The following is a 10,618-nucleotide window of genomic DNA, read 5'->3' as shown; positions in this document are numbered from 1 at the left end:
AGCAGAAAATAGCTTTCGTTCTTCATGGCGGAAGGAGCGGCGTTCAATCTCGGGGCCTTTTTGATGCCGTCCGTCTATCGTTCTGCGCGCTAATTAAATTAATGAACAATATCAATCATGGAGCTGAGTGCTTTAAAACTTAACTCCTGCTGCAATTATGTCTAAACATGGAAATTAGCGGATAATGCGGCTGAAACGTAAGGCTCGGCGGGATGCGGCTGCTCCGCGTCGGCTCGGGTGGTTTGTAATTGATTTACTTTTTGCTCTCGGCGTATGAACCGGCGCTTGGCACGAGATCCGTCATTTGCATTGGCAAACAACATTAACGGACACCTACGCGCCGCCTCCGTCACGTGTGTGTTTGTGGAGGAGACGACGGCGACGACGGCGACGACGGCGACGACGGCGGCGGTGCAGGGCCGCTGGAGCCCGACCTGAGGCGGCTGTCAAAGAAACGACTTCAAGTGTTTACCTGAGAGCCGGGACGCGAACCTCATCACCTGCACAGTACACACACACACACACACACACACACACACAGCTGGTAGAGTAACACAATCAGCGGCACAGTGGTGTGATGAAGTGAAGTTGAAGCTGATTACTCTCCTGTAACAGCGGGTTTCTCCTGCTTTTTTTCTCCGTAACGCTCCTTCGCATTTTTCTAGGTTTTTTTTCATTAAAAAAAAAAAACACACACACACACACAGCTCATCACATGTTACTCTAACTTCAAAGAACCTCAGCTTTAAAGTAAAAAAAAACTACAACAACAACACAGCTTGTTACATGGTACTCTAACTTTAAAGACTCTCGGCTTTAATGTAAAAACAACAACAACAACAACAACAGCTTGTTACATGGTACTCTAACTTCAAAGAACCTCAGCTTTAAAGTAAAAAAAAAAAAACTACAAGAACAACACAGCTTGTTACATGGTACTCTAACTTCAAAGACTCTCGGCTTTAATGTGAAAACAAAAAACAAAAAACAAAAACAGCTTGTTACATGGTACTCTTACTTCAAAGACTCAGCTTTAAAGTAAAAACAACAACAACAACACAGCTTGTTACATGGTACTCTAACTTCAAAGAACCTCGGCTTTTAAGTTACAGCTTCAAAGCGCTCACACTGCCGACTCTCTCCGTAACCGCGACCCCAACACTTTGTCGATCTTTACGTCCATGAGATAAGACATAAGATCTGATCGTGAGAGCTGTTGGTATAGAACCCATAACCACGTATCAGTTCATTAACACAAAACTAGTACACCAGCGTTGGAGCCGCGGTTACGGAGAATTAATCAACAACTTCTGACCAATCGGAGTCTGTGACGTGTTTGCAGAATGAGAATAAACTGCATTCTTATATATATATATATTATTATAAACATATACAAGAAAAATAGTAAACACACCTCAGGAAAGGAAAGAAATAGTACGATGTGTGTTATATAAATATAACTAACAATATCATCATACTGTATATATCGATATATAAATATGTATAGCGATGAATTGAGAATTGAAATATTTATACAAGTTTTTCTTTCCCTAAAGTGTGTGTGTACATTTTTTGGGCTGACTCTGTGTGTGTGTGTATATTGTATATAAATAAGTGCATTAACCTCTCAAGCTCGGAGACAAGTGTGTGTGTGTGTGTGTGTGTGTGTGTGTGTGTGTGTGTGTGTGTGTGTGTGTGTTTTACTAAAGGGAGAAACAGACGGAAAAAGACGGCGAGTGCAGCGGAGAGGTCTGCTGAGGTGACGCTGAAGCCAGAGGCAGCTCGGGGTCAGATCTGGAAATGAGGTCGGGACAGGAGCGTGGGCGGGACCGCAGTTCGGACCGTCAGGACACAAACTGAACCTCTGAATTAAACATGCGGCAATTTTTCTCTGATTTGGGAGGAAACGTACCATCAGCTGTAACTGGACCGGTACAGATCTGCAGCGTCACTCTAAACCAGGCCTCGCTTCACTCTCACTCTCTCTCTCTCTCTCTCCGATATTTACTTTGGCTCGTTCTGGAGAGGAGCTGGTGTTACTGGGAAACTTTTGTATCGCAGGAAACATAAACTGGTCTCCAGAAATCTCTCTCTCTCTCACACACACACACACACACACACACACAATCCAGAGTAATTAGAGTTAATTTCTAAACGTTCGTCCGGTTAAAAGGCTTCATTTTGTAACTCGGCGGTATTCAGGTCAGGATAAGGGCTCAGCCCGAAAACCGCGCGCGACTCTCACTTTTATCTTTCGAAATAAAAACCCGACGTGTAGCAACAAGCATTCCGATCGAACCGTACCTCCGAGCGCGAGCACGCACCGTCCTCCCACTTTCCACAATGCCAAAGAACACACACCAGCCCAAAAAGCTAACAGCAGCATGATGCTAAAGCGCCCAGAGGCTGGTGTGTGTGTGTGTGTGTGTGTGTGTGTGTGTGTGTGTGCGCGCGCACACGAACAGAGTCAATTTAAAAACAAACAACCAAACAAACAAACAAAACAGAAGGAAAGAACGAAAGAAAAGTGCTTAAAGGTGCCGACCTGTTCGGGCATATCCCCGGCCGAGAGGCGACAAGGTGCCCCTTTCCTTCCTTGTGCGCTTCACATGTACTCTCTCGCGGCGCTAATGTCTACCCCCGGGAGAAAAGCGCGTGCGATCGTTTTTTTTTCTCCCCCCAGACTCGGGCCTGCTTTTTCATGCGTCCTCGGAGCGGCACGACGAGTCTCTCCGTCTCTCTCTCTCTCTCTCTCTGGCACGTGAAAACGGGGAAGTGAACTACAGCGAGCGTGTAACTCAGTGCACTTCCTATGCACCAAACACTCCGGGGCTGACCTGAAACGACCCTGTGCACTTCAGGCTCGGGGCCAAGTCGGCCTTCCGGAGCAGGAGAGAGAGAGAGAGAGAGAGAGAGAGAGGAGGAGTAAAAGGAGGGGAGAGGACGATTCGGCCTGGTTTTTTTTTCCTCTCTTCCCCAAAACCTCCTCCTGTTGGTTAGCAAAACACTCTGGCTTTATTTCAGGCTGAATTTCACGCGTTCCTCGGGCGGGCTGCTCGGGAACGTTTCGCCTTTTGGTGAGCGACTCGAGGATTCTGTGATTTTGATGATTCAAGCTCGAATGCTCACACACACAGACACACACGTAGTTGTTGTGGTTGTTGTTTTGTGTGTGTGTGTGTGTGTGGCTTTTCTCTCCTAAAACCCGTCGGCTGTGTATGTATGTATGTATGTATGTGTGTGTGTGTGTGTGTGTGTGTGTGTGTGTATTTCTACATCTTTGCCAACTTCTGCACGGCACCTCGTGTATGACAAACGAAAAACCTCCAGCTTACTCATTTCCCCTGCACGCTCTCACTCGGCCAACGTGCGATGTGGTGATAAATCACCTTCTCTTTCTGAACGCTTCAGCACTTAACGCTCTTGTTCTTGCTCTTTTCAGGAGCTCGGGGACGTACGGCGGCTTCACCTTCACCAAGTCAAAGTAGTGAAAGTCGTAAGGGGTTCAGGATAAAGGCTGTGAGAGATCATATCACGATACTGGGAGATATCTGCGTTATTAACGTCTGCGTTCATTCAGTTCTAATGAACGACAAAGCAAACACTGCGCGTCGTGTATGTGGAAGAGGGCGGATAGCGTCTTCCTCTTGACCGCAGCTACATTATCGCGCGTCAGCAGTAGCCATCATCTGGGAGGTGACTTGTGTTCTTTAAATTCGTTTCATCGTTCCAGCTCTTTCATTGACGCTCTGTTTTTCTCTTCGTGGTGAAAAGAATTATTTTGATAAAAAGCTGAACGTATGTAAAAAATCTCTGAGCTAACTAGCCTCGGGACAGACGATCCGCCGTTAGCCACATCAGTTTCATATGTAAATGTACGTAATTGGCTCGAACAGAGGATCTGCTCCAGGAGGTCCACGTTTTGAAATCAGCTTCAGATCTCCAGCACCTCGCGAGATCATGTTCGGTTAATGTTATCGGCGCCCCCTTCTGTACGGTGAGGGGATAAGTGATGCGACGTGATGTGAACCGGATCAGATCTGGTATTTATATTGTGTTCGTCCGCTCTGAGCTCGTCAGGAACCCCAGCAGAACTAATCCCGCGTCCTGCACCGGCACTGATAGTTTTGGTGCATCGTTTTGCTCAGGCCTCCTGTTTTAGAGGAATATATGGAGTTCCTGCCGAGCTGGAGGGACAGGACAGGACAGGGACAGGATAGGACAGGACAGGACAGCCCCGCCTCGGGAACCGGACAGGAAGGTAAAAGTGCTGTGGAAGGTTTTCTCACATTTTCCTACAAGTGCCATAATTCATTAGATAAAATTTGACGTTTTTTTATTTTCACGGCGCTGAATGAGTTTTAGCCGTCTCTCTCTTTCTGTCTCTAAAGGAAATATACACACACTTCTGGAGAAGAAGAACTAAATTGGCTGCTATACGTTATATATGATAATATTATTAATATTATATTTATATAATATACTCTACATCATTCTATTTTTTTTCTCCTGAAGTGTGTGTACACTCTTTGGCCCACTCTGTACATTAATCTGTCCATCTGTCCCTCTCTCTATGTCCACCTGCCTTTCTTAACGTATACACATATGTATATCTCTCTCGCCTTCTCTGTGTCCAACTGTCTCGCTGTCTAGGTCTATCTGTCTCTCTCTCTGTCTCAGTCTTTCTAACACTATCTGTCACTTTCTCTCTCTCTCTCTTTCTGTCTACGTTTATCAGTCTTAGTCTACACAATCTCTCTCTCTCTATCCATCTTCCTTTTTCTCTTCAGCCTTGACCTACTCTATCTATCTATCTATCTATCTATCTATCTATCTATCTATCTATCTATCACGCTCATTGTGTCTCTCTTTCTCTCTACATTTTATCTTCTCTTCCCCTATATTTCCAGTATTCTCTCTCTCTCTCTCTCTCTCTCTCTCGTGTTTGGGATGCCCCCCAGTCCCCCCCAGTCCCCAGAAGAGGAACCGATCGGAGGTGTGGATTGGCAGATTGATGGGAATGACATCATCCCCCATCATTAGAGGAACACAAAGGGCAGGAAGTCAGAGACGATGGAGAGATCAGGAGCGGCGTTACGCTCAGCTCGGTGCGGAGATTACGGATTCATCCCAGATTATAACGAATTCCTTCCTTTTTTCTCCCCAGCGTCTCTCCCCCAGTCACATGACCAGCACAAAGGTGTGAAAAAAAAAAGAAGTGAACCATTAGCAGGATAAAAATCTGCATGTAAATAAAAGCAAAAGCTGGAACTCTGGAAGCTCGTGTATGAAGCAGGAGGTCTTTAAAAAAAACAGCGCATTTTAAACTCTCCCTTGTGTGTGTGTGATTGTGTGTGTGTGTGTGTTATTTATCTGAACCTTCTTCATGACGGCGTTTCCGTGTTTGAGTTTCTGGAAGCTAATCAGAGCGCTAAAGGCTTGATGCGGTAATGTCAGTCCCCTCTCATTAGCGCTAACGGTAATGTGACCTCCAGCAGTAACCCGGCTTAATTACGGCTAATTGTTGTAGCAGGTAGTGTTTGCCAATAAACGCCGCAAACAAACACTCGTTAAGAGAAAGCGTTCAGACAATCGCTCGTACACTTAATGTACTTTCACAACCTCGGTTTAAAACAAAATATCACAAACACGTCTGTCGCAGGAGATGAGACGAGGCAGGGAGGGTACGGTTTATGTCAGTGTGTGGGGGAAACAATATAAATAATAATAATAATAATAATAATAAGAAGAAGAAGAAGATTCACAATAATAATGAAGCTGAATGAAAATAAAATGAGAATCATGGACAGAATTAACACCAGTTTCTTTTAAAAGTGCCTCAACTCCACCAATAACATGAACAATGAATTTAATAATAATAATAATAATAATAATAATAATAATAAAAGCGCGAGCGTGTTACTGCGCGGTGAGATTCCCGGCGTCTCGTGATCGCGAGCTCGTTCGCAACATAACGAGCCGTTTCAACAGAAGGTGAAGCATTTGACTGCTCATGTGACGGACCGCTGAACAGCTCGAACCCTGGAGCGGACACGCACACACACACGCACACACACACACACACACAATTACCGTCTTATCATGGTGCTACAGGCAGAGCAGAGCAACTGCCAAATTTTCTGGCTAAAAAAAAAAAAAAAAAAACCCAAGAAACAAAAAAAAACAAAACATAATTGTATAGCATAAGAATAAAAAAAGGAATCTGTGTTGAGTCTGGTGTAAGAACGAGAAGTTCACCAGAGTCTTTTTTTTTCTTCTTTTATTAAGTAAATAAATAAATAAATAAAGAGACTTGGTCTCGGCGATGGAGTGGACGCCCACCAGAGCTGGCGGTGCTCCCTCAGCGCCTCACCCCTCACCCCTGTGCGCCGCTTCAATCACTAAAGTGATGGCCTGGATTTGGAACAGGACCGGGCTTCAGCTTTCCACATGCGCACTCCGCTTCTGCCTGCTCTCTCTCAAACAGAAAAGAAATCAAAAACGCAAAAAAAAGAAATAAAAAAAATAAAGTCTCTGTGAATTCATCTTAAGTGTGTGTTGCCGGTGGCGAGGCCGAGGCTCGGGAGAAATCCCTCTCCGGTGGTTACGGGGAGGTTTTATTCTTCTTGGAGGGTGGATGTAAAAAAAAAAAATTAATTCTTGATTAATTTGTGTGAAACGTGACGGATTGGGGAAAAAAAAAATGTTACAAGAGGATAAGATACATTATTAATCAGATGAGGTGTGTGTGTGTGTGTGTGTGTGTGGTGCTTTTACATTCTTATGCTAAATAGGCAAGTGAGCCGGTGTGTTTTATTCCTCTTACAGAAACGTAACAGAAAAGTTAATCACAGATATTTTTTATTATAAAATGTATTGATTTTTAATATATTCAAATTTATTTAATTTATATAATACATATAAATATAAATTTTTGTTTTTTATACAAAAAGTTTGAAAAAAATTTTCCTTTAAAATTTTTTTTTATTTAATTTTTTTATTTTTAATATATATATAATTTTTTTTTATTGTTTTTATTTTTACATTGTTTTCCCACACTTTGTGATACTGACACTGGAGACTCCTTCCCTCCCTCACCGATTACACTTGGCTCATCCTCTGTACGAATGACCTGTTACCATAGCGACGATAACGTTATAAATAAAAATAAATAAATAAAAACCCCGCGTGACCGTCAGAACTGCAGCTCTAGAGAATTAATCAACACCTCCTGACCAATCAGCATGAGGGACGCCGCTCTAAAATCTCCCACACTGACACGAGTTCCAGTTTTTGGGACGGAGCCATTGATTAGTTTCCAAAGTAATCAGGTGCTGCTAGTTATAATTATCCTGGATAAATTAGAAATGAGAAACCCACACACACACACACACACACACACACACAAAGGCGTCTGCAGAGCCAGGACGATTTGCCCCGTGATGAATCCGAGCTGGTGAATGAGCTGCTCGTTGTGATTAAACGGCGAAACGTGGCGCGACGTGTTTTCTCGTCACGCTGTAACACGGCGGCGACGCGCTCGCGCCATCCGTGCGGCTGAACGGCAGGAATCCTGGCACCGGCGGGAGTGTAAGCACGTGTGAAAAGGCTCCTGTTCCGAGGGCTCCGCTCGGTGCCAGGACTCCTCGGCTGATTAGAAACTACAGCGAGGTCTTTTTAAATTTTTCGTGGCTTGCGCTCGCTCTCATGCCGTTTCAGCCGGAGATGTTTGGACGTCTAATGTGGTTATTCGTCCCGACTGAGTGATGAGCAACACTTTTTTTTAACGCAGTCCTTACGCGGTATGGAATCCCGCGCCATACCATGATGCGTCTATATACAGTGTATACACATATATTATAGTGTATATATAAAACTGCGATATCGATAATGCCGTGTAGCGTACGGTCACGCCTCTGCGTCCGTCTCTGTGTATAAGAAAAATCATGTGTGCGTAAATCATCACGCGAGCGTGGAATCGGTTCATCAGGGTCACGGTGGCGCGCACGGAGCTCCCGGGGTGCCAATACTTGTTCCCGAGGCAACAGATGGACCACAGAGCGTAACCGTACGCTCACGCTGACACGTGCGCTATGTATGTCCATATCTGTAAATCCCAAGAGAACAAAGCGTTAAAAGGAAACAGGATCTCGAGGGGGAACGTGGAACGCGAGCCGTGACCCTGACGCTGGAGCGCGGGCCCGCGCGGGATCCCAGGAATGACATCATCGAGGAGCGCCGCTGAGCGAATGTGTGAAAAAGCTGTTGAAAGAGACGCGACCTGACGAATGGAACGTTAACATGCTGACGTTAACGCGCACACACAAACACACACAAACACACACATTTCAACCGTCTTCTCTAAGATTTAAAACAAGTTTAGGTGTTTTATTGTTTCTATCTGAAGAGCTGGTGTGTCCCAGACGATGTTGTGCTCTTTAAGACTTCTTCTTAAGTGTTTTTGTGAAAGCGGGTCGTGTATCAGAGTGAGCGTTGTTCCTTTTTTTCTTTTATTTTTTAAACGCAACAACGTTCGTCTTATATTTTCTTATAATTAGGTAGCGAGGCGTGTTTCTTACACACCAGGCTTAGTCACGAGAATGCAGAGTGTGTGATGAGGGATAAGTCTGTGAATCGACGGCACCGCGCGTGTCTCCGAAGGATAAGTAGGCACGGAAACGACGCGCAAGAACAACGGTCAATAACCGTCGCGACAAGAAGAAGCCCGGATCATAAAGCCAAAGCTCGGAAAAAATAAAAAAGGATGATCGCTGAAGAGTCATCTACTTTAAGGGCAGGTTAGACTGAAGTGCCTCGTGCCGGCTGAATGGGATTGTGCGTGCATGTGTGAGAGAGAGAGAGAGAGAGAGAAAGGAAAAAAAATAAATAAAACACGACTATGAATAATAACCGCTATGAGATCTCTCTCTCTCTCCTCCGTCAAATCCCTCTCATCTGAAAAGGTGAGACGCTTCCGGACTGCGCTCGAGGACAAAGGGCTTTCAGTGGCGTAAAAGCGCCGCCGCTCGCCTGAGTTGACCTTTAGCACGGTTTTCAACCCGCGCCTGCCTTTAGCTGCGTTCCAGGCGTTTGTGATTGATTTGCATTTGAAGATTAGCCGTTACAGCTTTTCCTTTTTCCTCGCTGGAAACCGGAGGCAGGTGCCAGGAATCCAGATCACCTTCCGTAATCATAATAGTAATAATAATAATAATAATAATGACAATAATACTAATCATAGTAATATAACAATACTTCACATAAAAGCAGCTCGTTACATGTTTTAAAAACAAACAAACAGCAAATCCTCTAAAGCAGAGATCAAACATCAAAGAAACCGGAGTAGTAAAAAGTAACAGGTGTCGCTCGGGGGTTGAGGCATTGGGATGGAATGTAAGTCGCTCTGGATAAGGACGTCTGCTGCACACTGTGAGCTGATGTAAGTGAGGAGGATGTGCTGAAGACGGTTTGTGCCACATGTTTATATTCTACACCCTACGAAACATCCGACTGCTGTCCTAACAAACCGAGAGGAAAGATCACAGCCATGTGACACTCTTCTTACTTTTACCAACACGACTTTTTACAAACACCTGAATGTCGGATCTCAGGTCAGAACCACAGAGAGAAGCGTTTCCAACCGAGCTGATGCTTTAAACAATACAAAAAAAAATAGAAAAGAAAGACATTTCTATTTAGATAACAATCAAATCAATTATCCAGGAATAACAGCACTTCCCTGAGCTTTATATAGGCTCAGTGAGACGCTGCTTTAGACATCGATCGCGTCAGTAAACGCTGGAGATCTTAATCATGTCCTGCATTAGTATTCACACGGGCCAAACATCTACACTGACACTTTATAAAAAACGACAGCACGGTATTTAAAGCCTGCTCTAAATATGTGCACGGACAGGACGAGACCTGTGAGGAGCGTTCAAGTCAAACTGGGACTTCTGATTGTAGGGAATCACAGAACGCAGAAAGTTAAAAACCCTTTATTTCTATTTATAATCCACTAATGCAGTTAGTGAGAGTTTTCTCAGCCAACATCGGACTGCCTGCTCCATGTTTGGAACACCGGCCTCCCAGGAACTCCTCTAATGGCCCAAACATGTGGAAATGACTTTGGAGTGAGGTCAGGACTGTACGGAGGACGTGGCAATAACTTCCAGCCAGGTTCCTGTAATGTGAAAATGGTGCTGGTGAATGAGTGTGTGTACGGTTCACACACACAGATGCGTCTCTTCTGCAAGGATCATCACCAGTCCCGGTTTGACGGTATGAGCGCCCCTCAAGGAAAATCACTTCTTGTCCTCAGGTCTCAGGTCGCATCATGCAACAGCGCCAACGTGACGTCGAGAGCAAACCACAGATGCTTATCAGCGCTTAGCCGATTAGCTAGCTAGACTGCGTGGATCAGTGGATTCAAATCCAGCTCACAAAGTGTTTTTTCTAGATTAACTACATTATAGGCAAAATTCATGTAACTTTTTTTAGACACTTTTAACAGTGGTCATGGTCGCAAAGCAGGTTTACAAAAATCATTAAATAAATTGGATAAATTTAATAAAAAAGAAATTAGAATGAATTACTTTGTAAAATCTTTTTTGTTTCT

General features: G+C 44.3%; 1 protein-coding gene across 4 annotated transcripts in view; it reads right to left on the bottom strand.

Moving 5' to 3' along the window:
• Positions 1-10,618, bottom strand: part of zbtb20 (zinc finger and BTB domain containing 20) — a 72,451-nt gene that overhangs the window by 32,187 nt on the left and 29,646 nt on the right. The window contains exon 1 of one of the 4 annotated variants that reach the window (XM_053485903.1): positions 2,546-2,813. The exons of the other annotated variants lie outside the window; for them this stretch is intronic. The gene's annotated coding sequence lies outside the window, so the exon portion shown is untranslated. Of the gene's footprint in view, positions 1-2,545; positions 2,814-10,618 lie in introns of those variants that run through there. 4 annotated transcript variants of the gene reach the window in all.

The sequence above is a fragment of the Clarias gariepinus genome, chromosome 24 (genome assembly GCF_024256425.1).
Source record: "Clarias gariepinus isolate MV-2021 ecotype Netherlands chromosome 24, CGAR_prim_01v2, whole genome shotgun sequence".
Classification (NCBI taxonomy): domain Eukaryota; kingdom Metazoa; phylum Chordata; class Actinopteri; order Siluriformes; family Clariidae; genus Clarias; species Clarias gariepinus.
This window is presented reverse-complemented; position numbering and strand designations above follow the sequence as displayed.